The 25,275-nt window shown below is 44.0% G+C and overlaps 1 protein-coding gene across 2 annotated transcripts in view; it reads right to left on the bottom strand.

The window, feature by feature from the left end:
• LOC129707558 (disks large-associated protein 4-like) overlaps nucleotides 1–19,684 on the bottom strand; it is a 206,471-nt gene extending 186,787 nt beyond the window's left edge. For both annotated transcript variants that reach the window (XM_055652698.1, XM_055652699.1), the window contains exon 1: nucleotides 19,598–19,684. The gene's annotated coding sequence lies outside the window, so the exon portion shown is untranslated. The remainder of the gene's footprint in view (nucleotides 1–19,597) is intronic.
• Between the last annotated feature and the right edge of the window lie 5,591 nt (nucleotides 19,685–25,275).

The raw sequence follows: 25,275 nt of genomic DNA, 5'->3' as shown, positions 1-25,275 counted from the left end.
CACTGGCAACAAGGCAATGAAATCTATGGGCCAATGGAGCTAGAATCCCCCCACCCACTGCCCCCCCCCCCCCCCCCCCTCCCCAAACATCAGGTGCCACGGGTTGGGACAGATATCACAGTGAGAGACACCTGCAGCATGAAACTTTGCATTACCCCGTGTCCCAGCATCAATGTCAGGTATTACATTCACCATTCACCTGCTTTACGTGGCACTGTAATAGAAATGTCCCCTTCTCTGGTCACACTGCTGATCTTACACACTCATACACTGGTGATCTTACACACTCATACACTGGTAATCTTACACACTCATACACTGGTAATCTTACACACTCATACACTGCTAATCTTACACACTCATACACTGCTGATGCGAAACGCTCACTTTAACGCTCAGATATACTGCAGTCTGCTGTAACCCCCCCCCCCCCCATGTCTGAGAAACTAAGGCCACACTTTGACCTGGTCTCTCGTGAGGCTTCTTGTCAGTCCATGGCCCAGTCAACCTCTGCCAGCTGGCTCCACATGTCTGTAGATATCGGGACCCTTCTGTTACTGGGATGATTGTGTCTCAATCTACATGTGATGGGGATATGGTTCATTGACAGATTGGAACTGATACTATACACAAAGTGCTGGAGTAATTCAGCAGAACAGGCAGAGACCCTTCTTCAGACCCGACCCGAAACGTCACCCCTTGCTTCTCTCCAGAAACGCTGCCTGTCCCACTGAGTTACTCCAGCATTTTGTGTCTATCTTCAGTTTAAACCATCATCTGCAGTTCCTTCGTACACATTGGAACTGATGCCATTGGACAACGGAATATCTCAGTTACATTGTTGGTTTCCCTTGACTGAAAATAATTGCAGATTTTAAACCTAGTGTAGGAAAGTCAAAAGACTTTTAGGTTTATTTTAGAACCAACACTTTCAACAAACCATCAAATATTTTTTCCACAGCTGAAGGAAAGCACGCTGTCCCCGCTGTCACTTCTCTGCAGACATGTGAAATCATTTGTAGAAATAGAGCAGGGTGTATTAAAAATCAAAATCAAATGATCTTTTGCCTAAGGGGAATATTATATTATAAACATACTCTTCACAGTACATCAACAAAACACCCCAGGCTCTGTTCTTCTCTCAGTTATTCCTCTCATCTTGCAAGATATAGAATTGAAAACTAGCGACACAGTAACCAGTTGCCCTGTTATAACTGCGTTTACAGTGTATCTCAGGGGAGCGAGCCCACAACAGCTGCTCCTCTACACAACTCACTTCAACTTTGTTTCCTTGAACGTCTGCAATTTGTGCATCTGAAATGCTACCCGTCGCAGGTCAATGTTCTCACAGCCACGTAGCAGGTTCATGAGAGAGACCACTTACAAAGTTTGTCTTGATATTCCGACATCATGTTTCTAATGACTTTAAAATTCAAGCTTGCCTAACAGTAAAACAGCAGAGATGAATTTTTAGACGGAAATATTTCTGATCAAAAAATCTTTCTTCAAAAGCACCGTGGAACGAACTAAGAGCTGTGTTGACCCACAATAATAAATTAAATATTGAATTCTTTTTAGACTTTGTGAAGCTGTTCTAATGAAGTTCTCAACTATTTATCATTAAAAGTATGCTAGCTGTTATATAATTGAAAGGAAAAGGAATCTTAATTTTATATAAGGTAGACAAAAATGCTGGAGAAACTCAGCGGGTGCAGCAGCATCTATGGAGCGAAGGAAATAGGCAACGTTTTGGGCCGGAACCCTTCTTCAGATTTTTTTTTCAGATATATAATTTTTTTTCAGATATATAATTTTATATATCTGAACTGTTTGGAGAAATTCCTAAAATATTTTATTTTGTGTTTTACCAGAACGATTCTTTAAAGTCATGGATTAATTCAATGCTGGAGTAACTGAATGCTGGAATGCTGGAGTAACTCAATGCTGGAGTAACTCAATGTTGGAGTAACTCAATGCTGGAGTAACTCAATGCTGGAGTAACTCAATGCTGGAGTAACTCAATGCTGGAGTAACTCAATGCTGGAGTAACTCAGTGCTGGAGTAACTCAGTGCTGGAGTAACTCAGTGCTGGAGTAACTCAATGCTGGAGTAACTCAATGGGTCAGCCTCTTTGGAGAGAAGGGTTTTGGGTCGAGACCCTTCTTCAGGCTGAAGTACCCTTCCTCTTTTGTGTCTATCTAAGGTGTAGACTGGCTGGGGTGAACCCTGTGAATAAACGACTATCATGAACAACCTATTTAAGAAGGGACTGCAGAAGCTGACGGTAGACAAAAATGCTGGAGAAACTCAGTGGGTCAGGCAGCATCTATGGAGCGAAGGACTAGGTGACGTTCCGGGTCGAGACCTCAGTCTGAAGAAGGGTCTTGACCAGAAACGTCACCTATTCCTTCGCTCCATAGATGCTGCCTCACCCACTGAGTTTCTCCAGCATTTGTGACTACCATGAACAACCTTGTCCTATCAGCATGATGCATTATTACAATGAGTCTAATATATTCAGTACTTCACTGTAAACATGTGCCAGAGGCCAGGTTAAAAGGACAATGTCTGAGCTTTAGAGATATATTCAGCAACAGAAATAATAGCTTTTTATTGCAAAGAAGGTTCATGGATGTGCACATTAGGCGGCAATTTACTGCACGTCTGCAATACTAGGTTCCTCATTCAGCTCACCGCTTCCCCGTTTTGAAGCTAGCCACTCGTGGTTCAATATAATTTATTCTCTTTCCTTGGACATAATTATAATTTTAAAACTTGAACATCCTCCATGCAGGTTGCGTTTTTCCCACTCGCTGTCTACACGGCACAATTACCTGATGCTTCAGTGATTTATCACCTGGGCACAAAGGACCAGCAGATTCAGGATATGGAGAGATATCCAAACACACCTGGATGTGGATGTCATTATGTTAGCAGAGCTCGTATTTTATTTTCTCAATGATCAGTCACATCATAATGTGACAACATTTTCACATTAAGCCCCGACTACGGGCACTGTCTGTACGGAGTTTGCACGTTCTCCCCGTGACCTGCGTGGGTTTTCTCCAAGATCTTCGGTTTCCTCCCACACTCTAAAGACGTACAGGTTTGTAGGTTAATTGGTTTGGTATGAATGTAAATTGTCCCTAGTGTGTATAGAGTATTGTTAGTGTGCGGGGATCGCTGGTCGGCCCGGACTCGATGGGCCGAAGGGCCTGTTTTCAGCGCTGTATCTCTAAACTAAACTAAACGAACTGCTTCATATATTCTGGTTTCCCATTATAGAACTTGGAGCGTTTATTTGCAATAATTCTTTTATTTTTATTGGTATTCCATGCAATATTTTCCCATTCTCCACGTTTATATCATTTTATCCATTCTCTGAATCCCCAAATCCAACATGAGCAATGATTTAACCTCTTAATCTTCATATTTAAGAAGCACTTACCAGGTTTTGAAGACATTTTTTATAATGACATAACGGAGGGATATGGATAGGCAGAGAAGGTTAGCTTAACCTTGCATCATGTTCAGCACGAACATAGTGGGTCGAAGGGCCTGTTCCCGTGCTGTACTGTTCTATGTTCTATGTTCCATGTTGTATGTTCTATATTGTATGTTCTATGTTCTATGTTGTATGTAGTATGTTCTGTATTGTATGTTGTATGTTCTATGTGTGTGTATGTAGGGTGTTAAATAAAGCTTTTATGTTGCTGGCCTTTAAAAATCCATGTTGTATAGAAGTATTGGGATGTAATGTTAAAATTGTACAAGGCATTGGTGAGGCCAATTCTATATGGTGTACAATTTTGTGTGTTATAGGAAGGATGTCAACAAAATGAGAGAGTTCAGATGTTGTATGTTCTATGTCAGTGTTTCAGCAACTAGGTTCTCAAAACACAAGTTAGGGCTGTATTCTTTGGAGAGTAGAAGGTTAAGGGGGGACCATGATAGGTGTTTTTTAAATGATGAGAGGCAGACAGTTTGACGTGGAAAACAATTTCTTGCTGCAGGGAAGATTCAAACAAGGGGACATGACATGAGAATTAAGGGACTGAAGTTTAGGGGTAAATGAGGGGGAACTTCTTTACTCAGAGAGTGGTAGCTGTGTGGAATGAGCTTCCAGTGAAGGTGGTGGAGGCAGGTTCGTTTTTATCATTTAAAAATAAAGTGGATAGTTATATGGATGGGAAGGGAATGGAGGGTTATGGTCTGAGCGCAGGTATATGGGACTAGGGGAGATTATGTGTTCGGCACGGACTGGAAGGGTCGAGATGACCTGTTTCCGTGCTGTAATTTCTTATATGGTTTATAGGTGTGTTCAGCTCTGTGTTATTGTTCTGTGTTGTATGTTCATTGTTGTATGTTCATGTCAGTGTTCTAGGTTCTCACCAAACGTCACGGGAGTTGATGACTGACCATTGGTGTAATCTCTGCAAGGACACTCAACTTGAAAGACCATTCTTGCTGCAGGATCATTGTGGGACAAATCACCGTCTACAATAATCCTCAACATGGGCGCTCCACAACGATACATTCTCAGCCTCTTCATGACTCCTCGTACACTTCCACCAATGTGCTCTGCCTTTATCACCATTGTACCATCCAAGCTTCTCACCAAACTCACGGGACTTGATGACAGCATTCACTCATCTCTGCAACTGGACACTCAACTTGCTGACCAATCAGTGAGGATTGGGGACAAATCACCGTCTACAATAATCCTCAACACGGGCGCTCCACAACGATACATTCTCAGCCTCTTCATGACTCCTCGTACACCCACCAATGTGCAGCCATTTACAAATTTAATTCAACTTTCAAATTGGCAGACGACACCACCATTGTGGGCCAGACATCAAATAATGATGAGACAGAGCACAAGGAGATGGAGAACCTTGTGTCCTGGTGTCGAGACAACAACCTTTCTCTCAATGTCAGCAAAACAAAGCAGATAGTGATGGATTTCAGGAAGTGAAGTGGTCCTCATACTCCAGTTTGCATTGAAGGCGCTGAAGCTGAGATAGTTGAAAACTACAAATTCCTGGACCAGCCATATTGAAGCAACGACCAAGAATGCACACTGACGCCTCTCAGGAAATTCGGCATGTCCCCTACAACTCTCACCAACTTCTACAGATGCACCATTAAAGCACCACCAGATTCAGGGGCAGTTTCTTCCCAGCTGTTATCAGGCAAGTGAACCATCCTACCTCAACCAGGGAGCAATGCTGAATTATTATCCACCTCTTTGATGTCCCTTGGGACTATCCTTGATTGGACTTTATTGGCTTTACCTTGCACTAAACGTTATTCCCTTATCATGCAGGCAGGGTAAATGGCTCGATTGTAATCATGTATAGTCTTTCCATTGGCTGGATAGCACACAACAAAAGCTTTTCACTGTACCTCATGGCAATAAACTAACCTGGAACTGGGGACTCTGGCCATGGAGGACATACACCTTTCACCCTGGTGTGCCCAGGGTTGGCAACCTCACACGCATACAGCCTCTGCCCTCACTCCTCACTCAGTACCTCACTGGTGGACAATCCAACACCGCTAGTAACCACAAACCTGGTCATCTGGCCATGTAGAAGAATCACAAGGATTGTCTCCTGAGTTTATGCTCAACACTGCCTCCTGCAGCTTCTCCTCTGTTACTGCGCTCCACACCTTTCCCAGTGAATATCATCTGACATTATACAACAGATCAGTTCCTGTGGATTGGAGGGTAGCTAATGGTATCCCACTTTTTAAGAAAGAATGAAGAGAGAAAGCAGGGAATTATAGACCAGTTAGCCTGACACAGTGGTGGGGAAGATGCTGGTGTTGATTATTAAAGATGAAATAGCCGCACATTTGGATAGCAGTACCAGGATCGGACTGGGTCAGCATGGATTTACGAAGGGGAAATCATGCTTGACTAATCTTCTGGAATTCTGTGAAGATGTAACTAGAAAAATGGACAAGGGAGAGCCAGTGGATGTGGTGTACCTGGACTTTCAGAAAGCCTTTGATAAGGTCCCACATAGGCGATTACTGGGCAAAATTAGGGAACATGGTATTGTGGGTAGAGTGCTGACATGGATAGAGAAGCGGTTGGCAGACAGGAAAAAAAGAGTTGGGATTAACGGGTCCCTTTCAGAATGGCAGGCCGTGACTAGTGGGGTATCAAGCTGGGTGGCAGTGTGGACAAAAGACAAACAACAAAAGGACCAAACAAACTTATACAGGTTGGGTGAGTGACACATGCATTCTTGTGGATACATGTGAGGTTATCCACTTTGGTGGGAAAAAAGTTCAGTAGATTATTATCTCCCTGGTGAGAGATTGGGAAAAGGGGAAGTCCGAATGGCCTCTGGGAAGTCCTCCTTCATCAGACCTCTCCGTAAGCATGCAGGTACAGCAGGCAGTGAAGGAGGCAATGGCCTGACCGTAGCGGCTGGAACAGTTCGTTTGAGGGGTAGGAGCAAAGGGTCCTCCCATGATTTTGTACAGCGCACTGTTGCATCACCTGTTGTATAGTTCCTGCAGGGGGGTGAGTGAAGTCCCATATTTGGGGAAAGAACGCATTACTATCTGCAGAGCCTTCTTAGGTTTGGCAGAGCAATTCCCAGGATGGTAATGTTCCCGGACAAGATGCTTTCCGCCGCCGCTGCGTAGAAGCACTGGTATTGTGGGTAGAGTGCTGACATGGATAGAGAAGTGGTTGGCAGACAGGAAACAAAGAGTTGGGATTAACGTTCCCGATTTCAGAATGGCAGGCCAGTGACCACAGTTTAAGAATAAGGGATAGGCCATATCAAGCTGGGATGAAGTGTGGACTATCTGACCCAGAGAATGCTGTGAGGATGTGGGGTTCTCTGCACAGAAGGGGTGGAGTCCGAGCAGATGGATGCTTTCAAAAGAGATAAATGTGAGACAATCTCTTTGGTGGCAGAATCAAAGGAAGGCAGATTAAGGCAGGAATGGTGTCAGATTGGGAAATGATCAGCCATTGAATGGGGTGCTGGCCCGAAGGGCTACATCAGACACTGAAACCTAAGTCATGCAGGTACAGCAGGCAGTGAAGAAAACGAGTGGCATGTTGGCCTTCATAACAAGAAGAAGAGTTGAGTATAGGAGCAAAGAGGTCCTTCTGCAGTTGTACAGCGCACTGTTGAGACCGCACCTGGAGTGTGTAGTTTTGGTCTCCTAATTTGAGGAAGGACATTCTCGCTATTGAGGGAGTGCAGCATAGGTTCACAAGGTTAATTCCCGGGATGGCGGGACTGTCATATGATGAAAGAATGGAGCGACTGGGCTTGTACACCAGGGAATTTAGAAGGATGAGAGTAAGTGTTATAGGAGATATAAAATTATTAAGGGATTGGCACCACTGGGTACATCAGTGAAAAACATGTTCCTCAACTCCGGGAGTCCAGAACCAGAGGTGACAGTCCTTAAGAGCATAGTGTGGAGATAGGCCATTTCAATCCGAGATGATCACAAAACCTATCTCTCCCAGAGAATGTGAATGCCTGGAGTTCTCTGTCCTCAGAAAGCAGTGTCAATCTCTATTCTCTGGATGCCTTCAAAAGAGAGTTACTGTAGACAAAGCTCTTAGGCCTAGCAGAATCAAGGGAAACTAACCAATGAGTTCACCATGATTGGATGTGATGAGTGTTGCACATACTACCCCCATCACGCAGCACCATATAATCATCTGCTCTGAACAAGCCAATGGTATGTTAACATCAGTATGCAAAGAATGTGAGACTAGGAAAATGTGGAGTAACTGCAGTTGTACAGGCAGCATCTGTGGAGACCACACCTGGAGTATTACGTGACGTTTTGGTCTCCTAATCTGAGAGAAGGGGGAATTATTCATAGACACAGTACAGAGCAGGCAGCTCTACTAATTCCTTGGATGGCAGGACTGTAACATCAGTTAGTGACTGGTTTTATTCTCTCTACTGGCCCAGAATGAGACCAAGTTGTGGGGGGATTTCCCTTTAGTGATGTAGCTTACAAAATTCTTAACGGGTTGGATCAGGCATCGGTAGGACATTGTTCCCGATGTTGGGGACCCAGTTACAAGGGGTCAGGAGTTTAAGGCCGGGGGAACCCTTTCCAGCTCCAGATGTCACAGCATTTTGCACACAGTGTCCGTGAATCTCTGGAATTTTCTCCAGAGACGGAGGCACACAACATTCATCGCTGCATTAGAACCAGTTGAAAGGTCGACAGACTCAGGCCATTACCTTGAGCTCTGTTACTGCCAAGCTCAGCCCCCATTGGACATGAAGTTACATAACATGTCCCAGCTCCCGACCAACACCGACGAAAACCTTCCCCACACCATTTTCATGTTTCTATGACCAATATATCACTGAGCTGTTTGTGAGAGAAGTACAGCAGATGCTAGTTTAGGAAGACAGACAGAGAAAAGTGAAACTCAGACACCTCAGACCAGCCTTGCTCTGCAGTAAAGGAATCTCCAAGCAGTGCGGGTGCGAGCATTAGCGAGAATAAACACCAGAACTTGGGAGTTCCGCATCGAGTTCCCAGATAGAATTTACCGAGCTCCCATACTTTGTTTGCATATTTTTGTACAAAAGCCACAGTCTGACTTCCTGCATCTTTGGCCACATTTATAAAACTCTGGGTAATTGGAACATGAGGGACTGAACAAAAACATCAGCTGATTTAGGAACCTCAGCATCCTGCGACACACCTTGGCTTGCTCACTGTCTCCAGGTGTGTCGATTCAGTGATTGGCTCTGAGCCCAGATGTAAGGTCATAAGGTCATATGTGATAGTAGTATTAGGCCATTCGAGCCCATCCAGTCTCTCCGCCAGTCAATCATGAAGATGATTCCATCTCTCCCTCATAAACCCATTGTTTCCAGTGGAGTTCTCCGTTGTGACCTATAACTCCCGGAGTAATCTGAAAGCTAACTATCTCTGCATCCCAAAAACAGTGGACTAACTTGGAGAATCCACAGCCGACTGATCACATGATAGTAGAATTAGGCCATTTGGCCCATCAAGTCTACTCCGCCATTCAATCATGGCTGATCTATCTCTCATCTTCCTAAAGGAACGTTCTTTAATTCTGAGGCTGTGACCTCTAGTCCTAGACTCTCCCACTAGTGGAAACATTCCTCTCCACATCCACTCTCTGCCTTAAATATATTCTGTAGGTTTCAATGAGTTCCCTCCTCATTCTTCTAAACTCCAGCGACTACAGGCCCAGTGCCGACAAACGCTCATCGTATGCTAACCTCTCATTCCTTGTACCATACTTGTGCCCAGCTGGTGTTTCTGATCCATCAAAGCGACGTCACCATTTCCAAAGCAATTGCTGGCCAACAAAGGTCCTGTTTCTAACAGATCATCTGCAGTGTGAACCTGCCTCTAGTTCCCCACCGGAATAACAAAGATAACTCTGCCCGCCGTGTCCTGATATCCATGTACAGTGGGAAAACACTGCTGTCAATTGGGATCAGAGAACTACAGTGAATTATAACAGGCACGTCTCGACCCGAAACTTCACCCCATAGATGCTGCTTCACCCGCTGAGTTTCTCCAGCATTTTTGTCTACCTTATAACAGGCAAGTTTCACTTTCTGCCAAATCACATTGTAATCACAACAGACCACAAAACAAACTTCATGAATGACATGAATAAAAGATGAGGATCTGACAGGAGATGCAACGATGATTATATCGAACATCAATGTGGGATTTAGCCTGGGATTTCATGTCATTGTTGAAGGAACGATTGTGACAGAGACCAATTTCATGCAAAGTTGGTTTGTCCTCTCAACTGATCGAACAGAAGAGTAGATCTATTTTAGGCCAAATATTACATTTAGTGATGCAAGCTAACTTATACCAGGCTGTTACAACCATTGCTCCCATCATTGGCATTCTAGAGCAACAGAGATTTCCAAATGTGTTGCTTTGTCTGTGTTGTAATCCAAGCTCCGTACCAACACCTCAGTGTGAAAAGGTGGTGCCTTAGATTCCTTCACCCCTCACCTTAAACCAATGTCTCTGGTTCTTGCTTCATCTATTCTGGGTAAAAGACGTGGTGTGTCAACGTTATCTATTCCCCTCAACACATTCTAATTGTTTACATCTTAAATGTTTTGATTGGTTCTTTTCAATGGTGGTGCGTGCCATTGTTTGATCATCAGCCTACCTGTACATACAGGTGACCTCAGGTAATGAAGACACTAGCTGTCTGAATCGTGCCCCAGAGTCACCGTGACAACTGACAACATCTGCAGAATGCTAACTTCACAGTTCGTACAAGTGTGAAACCTGCTGCAACATTTCACTTCAATGGAGCTTATTTTGAGATTAAATATAATCATTTTCTTTACAATAATTACTTGTAGATTCTTTACTACACCTTGCTTTAGACTTTAACTTTAGGCTTTAGAGATACAGTGCAGAAACCGGCCCTTCAGCCCACCGAGTCCGCACCGACCATTGATACACGAGCACTATCCTACACACTAGGGACAATTTGTACCGCAGCTGATTAACTGACAAACCTGCACGTCTTTGGAGTGTGGGAGGAAACCGGAGCACCCGGAGAAAACCCACACAGGTCACAGGGGGAACATACAAACTCTGTACAGACAGCACCCATAGTCGGGATGGAACCCGGGTCTCTGGCGCTGTAAGCAGCAACTCTACCGCTGCGCCACCGTGTAAACTATTCCTTCACGAAATTTAGTTGCAGTAAGAATACATAGTGAAAGGAACACAGTCTTTGAAAGTCCAAAGCAGAAAGATTCCTTAATGCAGGAAGACCACTTGTCCACAAAAAATCTAACTCATCATTGATTCTGCCGTCTCCCCAGAGGATGATCCTCCAGCCCACGAGGAACGCAGGAAAACACAGCACCAGCATCTCTGTCCCCACCTTAAGCTAGGTGTTGGTCCCCACCAGCATCTCCGACCATTCCCGCTTCTGTGACCACTTCCTTGTGGCCAATAAGTGGCTCAAACTGAAGGACAGCTCAATGTCAGAGGAAAGGTCTCGACCCGAAACGTCACCCATTCCTTCTCTCCAGAGATGCTGCCTGACCCGCTGAGTTACTCCAGCATTTTGTGTCTACCTTCGATGTCAGGCACTCCGCGGACAGCAACAATTCATTATTTCTATCTGCACTTCAGGGAACGACATGAACTCTTTAGGTATAATGTTGACCTCTGACCCATATTCCCCCTGTGTTTGTACCATGTTGACTGACCAAACGAAACACGAGCTAACTGAACGATGAACTACATCCAACTCTCCCAATTAAGCATCTGCCGCAAGGAAAGGAATTAATTTGTTTACATTTAGTCCCTGTTCGGAAAAAAAATGAGAGGATGGATTTCATTCTCTGGCTTTTGTTAAATATTGCAGCATTTTCACCAAAGAAACTCAGTCTTTGAATCATTTGCGGGGATATTGAATATAACTTCTATAACTATTCAAAACTGGTTCCTGCTTCTAGTTTAAAGATGCAATTTTGTTTTCTTTTTGAAATAAATATTTTCCACAATGTTGTTGGAAAGAAGATCGCTTGTAAACGTAGAAACTGAAACAAACAATAACTGCGTTGCCTGATCAAGCGTGATCAATCAATCAATCAATCAATCAATCATTTGGAGCAGACATGTTGATTCCGTCTTCCTAGACAATATCCCATTGGACACCAGCTGCGTGTTTAAATAGTTGTCCATCTAGCAGGAAAGAGAAAAACAAACCAACTACTCAACGTACAGATTGGGCGGGATCATACGTGATCAGACCTGCACTCATGTGACGACCTCCATACTAGTTCTGTGCTCCAGAGGCTGGGGTTGCTGGAGCTGGGCGGCTGCAGCATTGACCACGTGTCACATCTGTGCCACCCTCCAGTCCAATACACAATAGACAATAGTGGCTAAATAGCCCGTGTGGCTAAAGGGATCAGGGGGTATGGGTAGAAGGCAGGTACAGGATACTGAGTTGGATGATCAGCAATGATCATATTGAATGGCGAATGCAGGCTCGAAGGGCTAAATGGCCTCTACTCCTGCACCTATTGTCTATGTTTCTATAGGTGCAGGAATAAGCCATTTGGCCCCTCAAGCCAGCAGCGCCATTCAATGTGGTCATCCACAATCAGTACCCTCATCCAACTGTTAAACATGGTCCAGGATGGCATGGTGACCTTGGGCTCAGACAAGGTTGTGTTTGTTAGCAGTTTGAAGATATTATCACAGCCAAAACACAAGTGCCTGCACAATACACATTCTGGCTCAAATATGACAAAGAAGGAATGATTGCCTCAATATAGTACCATTCATTAGATTAGGGAATATGCTTCACGTCAATCTTCATCGCAAGTAGCATTGTCATTTTCTCCTGATGAAAATCTTTCCACCAAACCACCATCATTTTATTATATTTCAGGTCCAATCCCACACTATGAAGCATAGGAATGATTCTCCCAGCCACGGCCAGCTCTCCGACATACACTCATGGCCCATTTATGTAATTCTACGCGCTCCATGGTTCAATTATGAACTCACTTTTATTTAATTTACTGGTGACATGAATTGTCTCCACTCATTTTTGCTTTGTCAATGACAGGTTTATATTGTATGAAATAACAAATGCCTCCGGGAGATATTGGACTGTAATATGATGGATGGAAGATAGATGATGGCCTCATAAACAAAGTAACTTGTGCAGTCAACAGCTTGATTAGAAAATACGTCCACAATTCTCCTTCGAGCCTTATTCCAGCAACGTGTAACGGCATCGTTTGTGGAGAGAGATCAGTCTTGATGAGACCAGAGTGCAGATCGCAGCCGTTGTCCATAATTAGCTGCTTCAATTAACCATAATTAGAGACATTAATTAACAATGATCTTGGGGTTTTTTTGCTGATCTCTTCAGTCAAATTGATGAGAGTGTGAAATGGCTGCAGTTTTCACATTGTCGCCCATCTCCATCTACTTCATCCCCGGCTGGGAAACTGCCAGGAGAAAGTTCTACTATCAGTGTGATGGAACTAATGCCCGCAACTCCCTGTGGCCTGATGGTATAAAGTTCCCAAACTGCCCCAGTGTTTAGAGTTCCCAAAGTTCCCAAACCGCCCCAGAGACCTCCATTCTCACTGCATGCAATGTTTAAGAAGGAACTGCAGATGCTGGAAAATTGAAGGTAGACAAAAATGCTGGAGAAACTCAGCGGGTGAGGCAGCATCTATGGAGTCTGAATCTCGACCCAAAACGTTGCCTATTTCCTTTGCTCCATTGATGCTGCCTGACCCACTGAGTTTCTCCAGCATTTTTGTGTACCTTCACTGCATACAGTGCTCTTCCCAAATTCTCATTGTTTCAAACCCCACAGCCTCCTCCTTCTCACACAAAGCTCCTTCCAAGATGCATGACTATGTTCTCCAGAGATGCTGCCTGACCAGCTGAGTTACTCCAGCACTCTGTGAAACGTCACCTATATACATGTTCTCCACAGATGCTGCCTGACCCGCTGAGTTACTCCAGCACTCTGTGTCTTCTATTGTAAACCCCCAGCACCTGTCGTTCTGGGAGTCAACATCTCCGTTTCTTGGACCACATCCATGGTTGGTCTCTCTTCTCCTGAGGAGACTGAAGAAGGTCATTGAGGCAGACAATTGAGACACAGTAGCACAATCCCAGAGGGGGCCCAACGCAACCATCCCCTCCATTGCAGTTGTCTGCGGAGTCAAGGACCCCACCATGGAGTTTACCCTTACCATCCGGGGCAGGGTGAACCAGTTACATTTGGCACTGTCACTCACACCAACCCCCTCAACTGATGGCCATGTCTGCATTCTTTGTGTAAAGGTGCAACGTGCATAGACACCTTTGGCCGCATTAAACGCACAGTTTCAGTTCCAATCTCTTTGACTCCGGAGTTTCACACATTGACATTCTGCTTTCTCGGGTTCTTGCACAAAGGCCTGTTCGCGGCCAAAATGGCCATCCACGGGTCCAGGCAGCGGGCAGTCGATGGTCCACCAGAGTCGCTGCCTGCCTCTCTTCCGGGCCTATGTCCGTGCTCGCGTGTGCCTGGAGAGGGAGCACGCAGTGTCCACGTGGACTCTGGAGGCTGCCCGTGAATGCTGGTCACTGCAGGGGTATGAACATATTGTAGACAAGGATGGGACTGTTGTATTATAATGACTGCCTGATGTCATGTGACTATTGACAGTCTTGTATTTTCTAGTACATTGTAAACATTGAATAAAGCTCCTTGAACAAAGGGAAAACAAGGCCCGTTTGCTGACTGAGCAACACACATTTAGGGTGAGACCATTATCTGGTCATTAACACATTGCATCTGTGGGCACTGACTGCATCCACATTGATGCCATTTTTCCAATCACACAACTACTACAGACCTTCACAAATGGATGCCTAGACCAAGGGGCATGCTGACACTGAAAACAATGAGATAATTGCAAGAATTTCTTTAAGTGGTGAGAAGCCAGTAAAGTAATTACATCTGACAACTGGAAATGAACCCGTTGGATAAATGGAATCGAGTCTGGTCTTGGCAATAGTGTCTGTGCTTGCAACGAGAGCTCTTACGATAATGTGTTCAACATTGTGAATTAACAGCTTGTGGTCTTTGCCACTCTGTATGCCTTTCATGTTTGTCCTTCTCCCAACATTGGACTTCTGGCTTTCTGTTTGGCTGATACAAAGATACACTACGTCGTAGAGTCAATGTCAAGAGTGTTTTATTGTTATATGTCTCGGCTCCTTCAGACCAGATCTCCAGCACTTAGTGTCTACCATTGGTATGAACCTACCAGCCAGCCCCATCTCACTTCCAGCTTCCTCTCACCCACCTCTCCCACACAAGAACTGTGTGTCTTCTGTGTAGGAACGAACTGCAAATGCTGGTTTAAACCGAAGATAAACACAAAATGCTGGAGCAATTCAGTGGGTCAGGCAGCATCTCTGTAAAGCAGGAACTGTAAACTTTAGCAAAGGCCCATCATGTCCAGTTGATGCAAGGACCTTGTGGCCCCTTGCTCAGGGCGAGGTCCAACAGGTAGGTATCAGTGATTGAACAATGAAACATAGAAAATAGGTGCAGGAGGAGGCCATTCGGCCCTTTGAGTCAGCACCACCATTCATTGTGTTCATTGCTGATCATCCACATTCAATACCCCATTCCTGCTTTCTCCCCATATCATTTGATACCGCTGCCCCTTAGAGCTCTATCTAACTCTCTTTAGAATCCAGTGAATTGGCCTCCACTACCTTCTGTGGCAGAGAATTCCACAAATTATCAACTCTCTGGTCGAAAACATTTTTTTTCTCATCTCAGTTTTAAATGGTCCCCCCTTTATTCTTAGACAGTGGCCCCTTGCTCAGGGTGAAGTCCAACAGGTAGGTATCAATGATGTGAGGATGTTGTCGTGAATCTTGTGCTTGCCCCTGAATTAAACTGTGTGTTTGCTGTGACAATGTCATTCTCCAATCTCTTGTCCAGGATGGATGGTCACTGGACCTCATCCTCCTCCCTTCCTGATGTGTTACATTCCTGTCCATCGGAATCCTGATGGGGGGGGGGACTGCCTCTGGGATTGAAACCAGGGATGTTCAAGACCAGGGATCTGATGGCATCTACTTGGACAAGGAACAACAATTATGCACAAAAAGCAGGAGAAACTCAGCGGGACGAGCAGCATCTCTGGAGAGAAGAAATTGGTAACGTTTTGGGTCGAGACCCTTCTTCAGACTCAATGAGCAGACATAAAACACAAAATACATGAAATTAAAATGACGAGTGGAAAGGATTGGAGATGTGCAAAGATTGGGAAGGGTGGGGTAGGGGGGGGGGGGGGGAGGGGAGGTGAGGGGAGGGACAGTGTCTAGCCCATGTCAGAAGGGGGAAGAGTTGTACAGTTTGATAGCTACAGGGAAGAAGGATCTCCTGTGGCGTTCTGTGCTGCATCTTGGTGGAACCAGTCTGTTGCTGAAGGTGCTCCTCAGGTTGACCAGTGTGTCATGGAGGGGGTGAGCTGTATTGTCCAAGGTGCCCCACAGTTTAAGGAGCACCCTCCCCTCCAAGACCAACCTCCCATAAATCCAACTCCACCCCCAGGACGGAGCTGGACTTCCTGATAAGTTTGTTAATCCTATGCATGGATTAAGAATTTGCAATGAACAGTTCATGGTGCATGGCCCACAGCGATTCACAATGAACAATGCATGGGCAATGATAGGTTGCATGCAATTGCCAAGTCCAATATGTTGTGGACCTCAAAGCAACAGGAAAGAATTTCACGGACTGCACACGCCACCAACCAAAAAATCCTTACACTTTTCAAGTACTTTTAAACATTGGCTGATATTCCAATATTCCAATACATACTGGCACAGACTGCTCTACTGCTAAACCACAGTGTTTTGTGCCCACCTCACACCCAGAAATAAGTGCAAGTTGGCACCAATATCCACCTCCCTCTGTTGCTAAGAGAAAGTTCATTTATTGAGAACATACTGAACATAAATAGATGTTTCCGGAAATAACGACAAGAAGCATTACTTGGAAGTCAAGATCCCAAGATACAAGGAACTGCAGATGCTGAAATCTTGAGCAAAACACAAAGTGCTGGAGCAACTCAGGAGGTCAGGCAGCATCTGTGGAGAGACGATGTTTCAGGTCAGATCCCTACCTCAGACCTTGCTTCAGGAGATCTGACATTTGTTCCAGAGTTACATCACAGCATGTAGAGCCAATGTTTGACATCACAGGGACATTGACATGGACGGGTCAAGCCATGCGCTGGGACTCAAAGTGCTCATTTGAGGTGAAACAAATTCCATTGAAACGTTTTTGAATGTAACAGTTGTCATACTGATTAATGTGGCCAATCGACACATTCCCACCATTGGATCATAAGCAGGATTGGTGGAACAACAACAACTTGTATTTGTGGACTGCCTTAGGACGAGGAAATGGCGCTGAGGCACAACGCAGGCGCCCGAGACAAACTTGGTAATGTTTGACACTTGAAACACTGGCCAACATTTCCCAGGTTTCAAAGAGAAAAAAGCCACTTGCATTGAGTAAATACGGTAAATGGCTGGGCCCGAGGGTGCGCTGATGTATAGAGTATAGATGTATAGGAGTCTTGGTGTCCACGTCCACAGAAATAAGCAGATTATAAATACATAGTTTGTGATATTTTGTTAAAATGCCCGTCTTTATGCACTCACCTAAAGACGGTCATTTTAACAAAATATCACAAAATGTGTATTTATTATCTGTTTATTTCTAATGCTGGAACTGGAAACAAATATATTTATCACCATTTCAAAGCGATGTCAGCACGTCTGTGGAATGAACAGTCGACTCTTCCTCTCATGAGAGTAACACACGAGTCATTAACTCAACCTCACTGCCTCGGGCTACGCAAAAGCAAAAGGCCTTCAAATGTAAAATGAAAACCCATGGTTAATATTTTTTTTCATTTCAGTCCTTTAAAAATTCATTTCCTAAAGTAATTACGATGATGGCAGCTAACGTGCTTCTTCCATCTGTGCGTAGCGTGCATGGAATCTGAACACAAGGCTAATGTACACGATATAGCTCGACAATAATGATATGACCTGCTATAAAAGCAATGTGATGTTTCCTCATGTTGAATCTCATCAAAACCATATTGCTTAATTATCCTGCTACTTAAACATCCTTTGTTAGCAGCGAGCATCTGAACAGACCGCTGGGACTTGAGGAAGCAATGTGTCGCCCAGAGGCGAGAGATTCTGGACTCATCAATCAGACCATCAGCCTCGTGAGTTTACACATTCACTTTGAACAACAGAACAGGAATTCCAAACTGTAAGATGGGCAGAGCAGACGACAGCACCAGTAAATACTCCGGTGTAAGGCGGGGGGGGGGGGGGGGGGGGGGGGGGGGGGGGGGGGGGTAGGGGAGAGAGGGGGTCATACAAGATACTCAATCTCTGGCAATGATAATAGGAATCCAATTAAAAAAAAAAAATAAACAGCATTCAAATGACAATTCTAAATGCCAAAATAATTTAAATAGCAAATATGTTTGTTGGGGTGAACATACATAGAAGAGTACAGCAGAGGAACATGCCCTTTGGCCCATAATGTCCATGCTGAACATGATGCAAACGTGATCGATATTCCCCCACCCCCCCACATATCTAAAATAGACAACAGACAATAGTTGCAGAAGCATCGAGCCAGCACCGCCATTCAATGTGATCATGGCTGATCATCCACAATCAGTACCCCGTTCCTGCCTTCTCCCCATATCCCTGACTCCGCTATCTTTAACAGCCCTATCTAGCTCTCTCTTGAAAGTATCTAGAGAACCGGCCTCCACCACCCTCTGTGGCAGAGAATTCCACAGACTCACAACTCTCTGTGAGAAAAAGTGTTTCCTCGTCTCCGTTCTAAATGGCTGACTCCTTATTCTTAAACTGGCCCCTGGTTCTGGACTCCCCCAACATCGGGAACATGTTTCCTGCCTCTCGTGTGTCCAAGCCCTTAACAATCTTATATGTTTCCATGAGATACCCTCTCATCCTTCTAAACTCCAGAGTGTACAGATCAGGCTGTCTCATAGCAGCTCGTACGAATAAAAAGTAACAATTTTTTTCATCACGAGTATTTCTTTACTAATGGACATTTTTTGCTGGGATGGAAAAACGTCACGAGTTTACCGTTAGCATTACGAGCCGCTACCGTTAGCATTACGAGCCGCTACGAGCCGCTACGAGACATCCACGAACTCCCACGGACATTCTCCGAGGTAGTTCGGGTCAGGGGAAAACTCAGGAGAACTACGTCTTGAATTACCTCGTACAGTGGGGCAGGGGCTTTAGGGTTCCTTTGATCTATTTGGCCGTTGGTCATCACTGAGACCGCTCTCTCTGCTGCCCCTAAAGCCGTCCTTGTGGCTGGACACCAACCTCCATGATGATCTCAAGTGAACGGCTCCCACTGTAAGCTGTGGGGCTGATGCTCTGTAAGTGGAACACACCCTCGTAATGCAGAGGTTTGATCCAAATACTTGTTGCAGGAATGTGCCCTCATTAAATGTACAGACTTTAGCCGGCAGTCTCACCAGCATTCACTCACTCAGGCGTTGTTGTGCTGAGTGGGAAATAGTCTGACCATAGATTGGAGTCGCAGTGACATAGTTCAGTATACCTGGGGCCACCTGTCTACAGAGGGGTAGGTAATACAAATACCTAGACTGGGGTCATAATGCCCCCTGCAGTTTAACTCCATCACGTTCAGCATCAACGATATTAAAATCCTCCCCGATTGTACAGTCTCTCTCTGTTCAATGGTTAAATAATCATCAATGACTCAGCCATATGTCACATCGTAATTTTCAGCAATGGCATTTGTAAATGGTATCAAACATTGAAAATAAGTGCAGGAGCAGGCCATTCGGCCCGTTCATGCCTCATGATGCTCTATCCTGCAACAGTCCATTCACAAACCACTGAGTTACTATTCAATAGTAACAGAGAGAGCAACAAACTATCATTCACCCCTGAATCCTACCTGCAGGAGGAGCCAGTCATTCACACATCCCAGACACCAATATTCTTTGTTGTCTTGCTGCAATTAAAATGCTGATGTCGGCGAGATCTGTATTTCAAAATAAAATGGATTGTTTCAGTTGTGTGGATTAATATGTTCACAAAAACAGGATGTCACGGTGGTGCAGCGGTAGAGTTGCCGCCTTACAACGCTTGCAGCGCCAGAGACCCGGGTTTGGTCCCAACTACGGGCGCTGTCTGTACGGAGTTTGCACGTTCTCCCCGTGACCTGCGTGGGTTTCCTCCCACACTCCAAAGACGTGCAGCTTTGTAGGTTAATTGGCTTGGTATAAATATAAAAATTGTCCCTAGCGTGTGTCGGGTAGTTTTAATGTGCGGGGATCGCTGGCCGGCGCGGACCCGGTGGGCTGAAGAGCCTGTTTCCGTGCCGTATCTCTAAACTAAACTAAAAGATGATCCTCTTCACAATATCAGATCAATACACAATATCAGATCAATACTGTCTCCAACATGAACAAACATGTGAAAGCAGCTTGTGATCTCTCCTCATCTCCCAGTTTCCTCAGAGTCTGATGTTGTTCAGGTTATGTCCTGGTCCTGGTTGGGGTGTGTGGACGATTGGACTCTTGGTCAGTGCTGTATGGTCAGTGAACCGTCCACTGTGAAGAGACAACAGTGAGGTGGCCGTCCCTCGTACACACACACTACTGGGAGGCTGCAGAACGCGCTCCTGTTTCTAACGTTCACTTGGACGATAGTCCATATAATGTCTACATTCTGATATTCATTTATCCACAGGAGGTATTGGACATTACAATTACAATCTAGTTCCCTAAATACATTCCTGCAATTTCTGAAACAAAATGTACTCAAGCAAAAATATCCTCAACATATTTTTATCTTCTTAACAAATCTTATCCCCCTCTCTATTTAAAACAGTTAGATTAGGTTTTGATGACCTGTTGAAAGGTCTGGCTGTTATCAGATCCTTACAGCACTTGTTCCTGTCACCTCACAAACTGGAACACGGAAGCTGCAAATGACTAACTGTACAAGTGAGAACCATTTAACCATGTTTCACGATGCCCGCTAACCCATGTCCACATCAGCACTTGCACTCAACATACAATCTCTGTGAAAACCAGCCTGCCTTCTCATACTGCCATTGTGGAGAGGATGTATCCACTGGTGGGACAGTCCAGGAGCAGAGGTCATGGTCTCAGAATTAAAGGGCATTATTTTAGAAAGGAGGAACTTCTTTAGTCAGAGGGTAGTTAATCTGTGGAACTCATTGTCACAGAGGGCTGTGGAGGCCAAGTCAGTGGATGTTTAAGGCAGAGATGGACAAGTTCTTGATTAGAACGGGTGCCAGAGGTTATGGGGATGAAGGCAGGAAAATGGGATTAGGAGGCAAACATCAGCCATGATTGAATGGTGTAGACTTGATGAGCCTCTTATAGAGTGTGCGCGGTGAGAGAATTATTCTGCAATTCAGGACACAACGGAGAAAGGGAGGCTGGTGCCACCTGACTCTTGTGTCACCACCACTGTGTAAGTGTGAGCACAGTGTGAGTGTGAGCTGTGACTCTTGTATCACCACCGTGTCAGTGTGTTCACCACAGTGTGAGTGTGAGCTGTGACTCTTGTATCACCACCGTGTCAGTGTGTTCACCACAGTGTGAGTTGAAGATAATAGTTGATCCCGTCCGGCCAAGTTCTGAACAAGATAATTGAAATACAATTTTATAACAGTATAAAAGTATTCCTAATACACTGCCCCCCATAATGTTTGAGACAAAGAGCCATCATTTATTTATTTTACTCACGATTTCTGATTTGTAATAGAAAACAATCGCATGTGGTTAAAGTGCACATTGTCAGATTTCAATAAAGACCATATTTATACGTTTTGGTTTCACCATGTAGAAACTACAGCAGCTAACCAGTGCTTTGCATCTTGCAGTGTAGCCTCTGTATTTCTGTTCATGAAGTCTTCTGTGGACAGTGGTCATTGACAAATCCACACCTGACTCCTGAAGAGTGTTTCTGATCTGTTGGACAGGTATTTGTGGATATTTCTTTATTATAGATAGAATTCTTGTCATCAGCTGTGGATGTATTCCTTGGCCTGCCAGTCCCTTTGCAATTAGTAAGCTCACCAGTGCTATTTTTCTTCTTAATGATGTTCCAAACAGGTGATTTTGGTAAGTCTAAAGGTTGGCTGATGTCTCTAACAGTTTTATTCTTGTTTCACAGTCTCATAATGGCTTCTTTAATTGGCACAACTTTGGTCCACATGTTGATAAACAGCAATAAAAGTTTCCAAAGGTGATGGAAAGACTGGAGAAAAGACGAGGTGCTGAGAGCTCTCTTATACCTGCATTAAGGAAGCAATTAAACACACCTAAGCAATTACAAACACCTGTGAAGCCATGTGTCCCAAACATTATGGTGCCCTGAAATGGGGGGGGGGGGGGACTATGTATAAACACAGCTGTAATTTCTACATGGTGAAACAAAACTGTATAAAAATAACCTTTAATAAAATCCGACAATGTGCACTTTAACCACATGTGTTTTTTTTCTATTACAAACCTCAAATTGTGGAGTACAGAGGTAAATAAATAAATGATGGGTCTTTGTCCCAGACATTATGGTGGGCTCTGTATGTAGGTCAGCCTTGGTGAGAAATATTTCAATCCTTAAAAACAAGTAACATCTCCACAGATTCTCCCTTGTAACTCCAGATGCTGAGTAGACAATTTATATAACTGAAGATTTGAGAACTTTGCCAAATTTCTGATAGTTTTAAATATTTGAAATATTTATCAATGCAAATGGACTCAATAAAATCTCTCTAATCCCAATAACATGAACTAATTTGGCAGTTGTGGCTGTTTCTGGGACAAGCTTCAGTTTCACAAATGAGTGATAAATCACACACGCAGTTCAATGAAAAGCCAAACACAAGATTATTTCACACAAGGAACATAACACTTATTTCCAGCAAGTTAGGGCACACTAAACCACCAAATCACCTTGACAGCTTCTTTTAAAACTGAAGATAATTCTTCAATATAACCGAGAGTCTTGAGTGGCCTTGCTTTTCATTGGCTGATCAATAGAATATCTATGATAGTTAGAAACAGAAAGCTGGAGAAACTCTGAAGAAGGGTCTCGACCCGAAACATCGCCCATTTCTTCTCTCCAGACCGGCTGAGTTACTCCAGCATTTTGTGTCTATCTTCATTTTAAACCAGCATCTGCAGTTCCTTCCTGCACATCTAAAGATGGTCACATCTTTAAAAATCAAATAATTTCACTGTTTACGAGTGAGTCTGGGTGGAAGGATGGACCAAGAGCTGAGTGTTCAACATACAACCTGTTCTATTTACAGCAGTGAATCGTGGCACAGGTTGCTGAATTGGTGAGGAGCAACCTGCTACCATATGTCCTGTACAATATAATGGCCATTAAACTGTCATGACTACACATAGCAGCACATGAAGTGTTTCTCAATGGCCACCCAATAAATGCCTGTATTTGTTTTATAGCCCTGTACAGTATCAGAAACAAATATTTTATACAGCAGAAATGCATAGCTTTCACGTTGATGGATTTGATATTTCATACAGCTGTGTTGATGAACGTGGACATAAATTTGATCACAGAACATTCACAGCTGAAAATCATGTTTGTAACCGCGTCTGACTGTAACACAATGACAAGGTCATGAGTCATCGGCAATCCTGAGGTGATGTTGGCCTGTAAGGTGTATGTGTGGCATCAGTGCTTGCCAGAGCACCTTCCTAATCACCTGGGCTGTGCCACACCTGAACACTAATGACCCTTCAGAGAATGTGCTGCAATAACGTCCCACACTATGAAACTACCCGAGCCTGCAGCACAAACAAACCGTGCAGGGATGCTGGTGTAACCATCTGCAGATGAACAGGATGTATCAAAGTTGTCGGGCCACACGAGAATCGGAGTGAGCTTCGTGTCCAACTATCTCCAGAGCCGCCAACTACTGGTGAGCGGTTACACCACAGATGGCAGATGTAGCGGCAAGTGATCTGATTTCAACAAACTTACAATAAAAATGAGGTCAGTTTGTGCCAACAGAAATGCCCTATTTCTAACGTTGAAAATACCAGCGGGTGATGTGTCCTGTACAAAATTCTAGGTCATTTGCATGACTTTGTCCACATTCCAAATGACCCGTGCAATAAATATCTTCATGCTAATTCAGATAATACTTTCCTTTTGCACTGAAAACACATGTTCTGTTCCAGATGATTCCTCACAAATTAAAATTAATAATTCAATTTCAATAAAATTACAGATTAAGTAGATCATAGAACTCTCCATGGTAAGAATCACTTTCGCTCACAGAAAACAGCTGCTCAAATTCCACTCAGAGGGTTTTTCATTAAAATAAAAGCAGCATGAATCACAGAAGCGCACGGCCCCGGTGAAGATGTTGCTTACACAAATGGAATAAATATCAGAATACTCGACAGGCAGGAGACGTGAATGAGGTCACTCAAATCTCATTTCATGCTAAACTGCCTGGATGATACTGAAACAATCCACAATCTTCACAAAAGGGACATGGGAGCAGCAGAGACAGATACAGGGATGAAGAGATGCCTAAAGACTGATGTACAATCCAGCAAAGAGTTTGTGAAAATCGCTTAAAGCCGGAAACCGGATGTGAAAGTCATCAGTCGCAAGGTTGACGTTGAGGCAATCGATGCACACAATGAGTTTGGATTTAATGCCTTGTTCTATTTGTTGGGGCCACAACAGATGATCCAAATGGCATCTTAGATTCACTGATGGTATTTACATAGCTCTGTTTTTGAATTGGTAGCAAAAGATGTTCAAATGGAGCATCAGAAAGTGTCAGAGATTTAAATGTTGTGCTGAGATTAGATGTATAATCAATATGAAGCAGCCACCATTATTTACAGCCATTTGCTGCATCTCCTGCAGGCAGTTCATTGTTGTCTTCTGCGCATGTTCTGATCATTGATTTTGGATATTATAAATTTTAATTTAATATATCAGTGAATCCAATTAAACAAATCCAGTAGCACATTACATGGTGAAGAATCGGTGAACATATAATGATATTTGAACAAATACCCAATAAGGCATTATTTGGCCCTTAAATTCCCATTATATGGTTATATGGTTTAAGGCCTTTTGAATTCATATCCTGAAACTTGTTTCACCCTCAACTGTAACCACACGTATTACAGATCACCTGTACAGAACACAAGCCTTTCGTGGAATATTTAGAACGGTCACCAAATGCTGACAGCTCAGGCAAAGACCGCCTGCAGACTCACAAACTGACATGTTGGTGTTTACAGGAAAACAAGTTCCGGATTTGCAGAAAGTGGGTTTACAGTTGAAGTTGTGAGCCAAGTATAATGTGTCGGAAGGAGCTGTAGATGTTGGTTTCAACTGAAGAAAATGCAGTCTCACGTTGGTGAGACCCATTTAGAATATTTCTAAGAAGTTTGTTTAAGAAGGAACTGCATATGCTGGAAAATCGAAGGTAGACAAAAATGCTGGAGAAACTCAGCGGGTGCAGCAGCATCTATGGAGCGAAGGAAATAGGCAACGTTTCGGGTCGAAACCCATTTAGAATATTTTGTTCAGTTCTGG

Source organism: Leucoraja erinacea, chromosome 21 (genome assembly GCF_028641065.1).
Source record: "Leucoraja erinacea ecotype New England chromosome 21, Leri_hhj_1, whole genome shotgun sequence".
Lineage (NCBI taxonomy): Eukaryota > Metazoa > Chordata > Chondrichthyes > Rajiformes > Rajidae > Leucoraja > Leucoraja erinaceus.
This window is presented reverse-complemented; position numbering and strand designations above follow the sequence as displayed.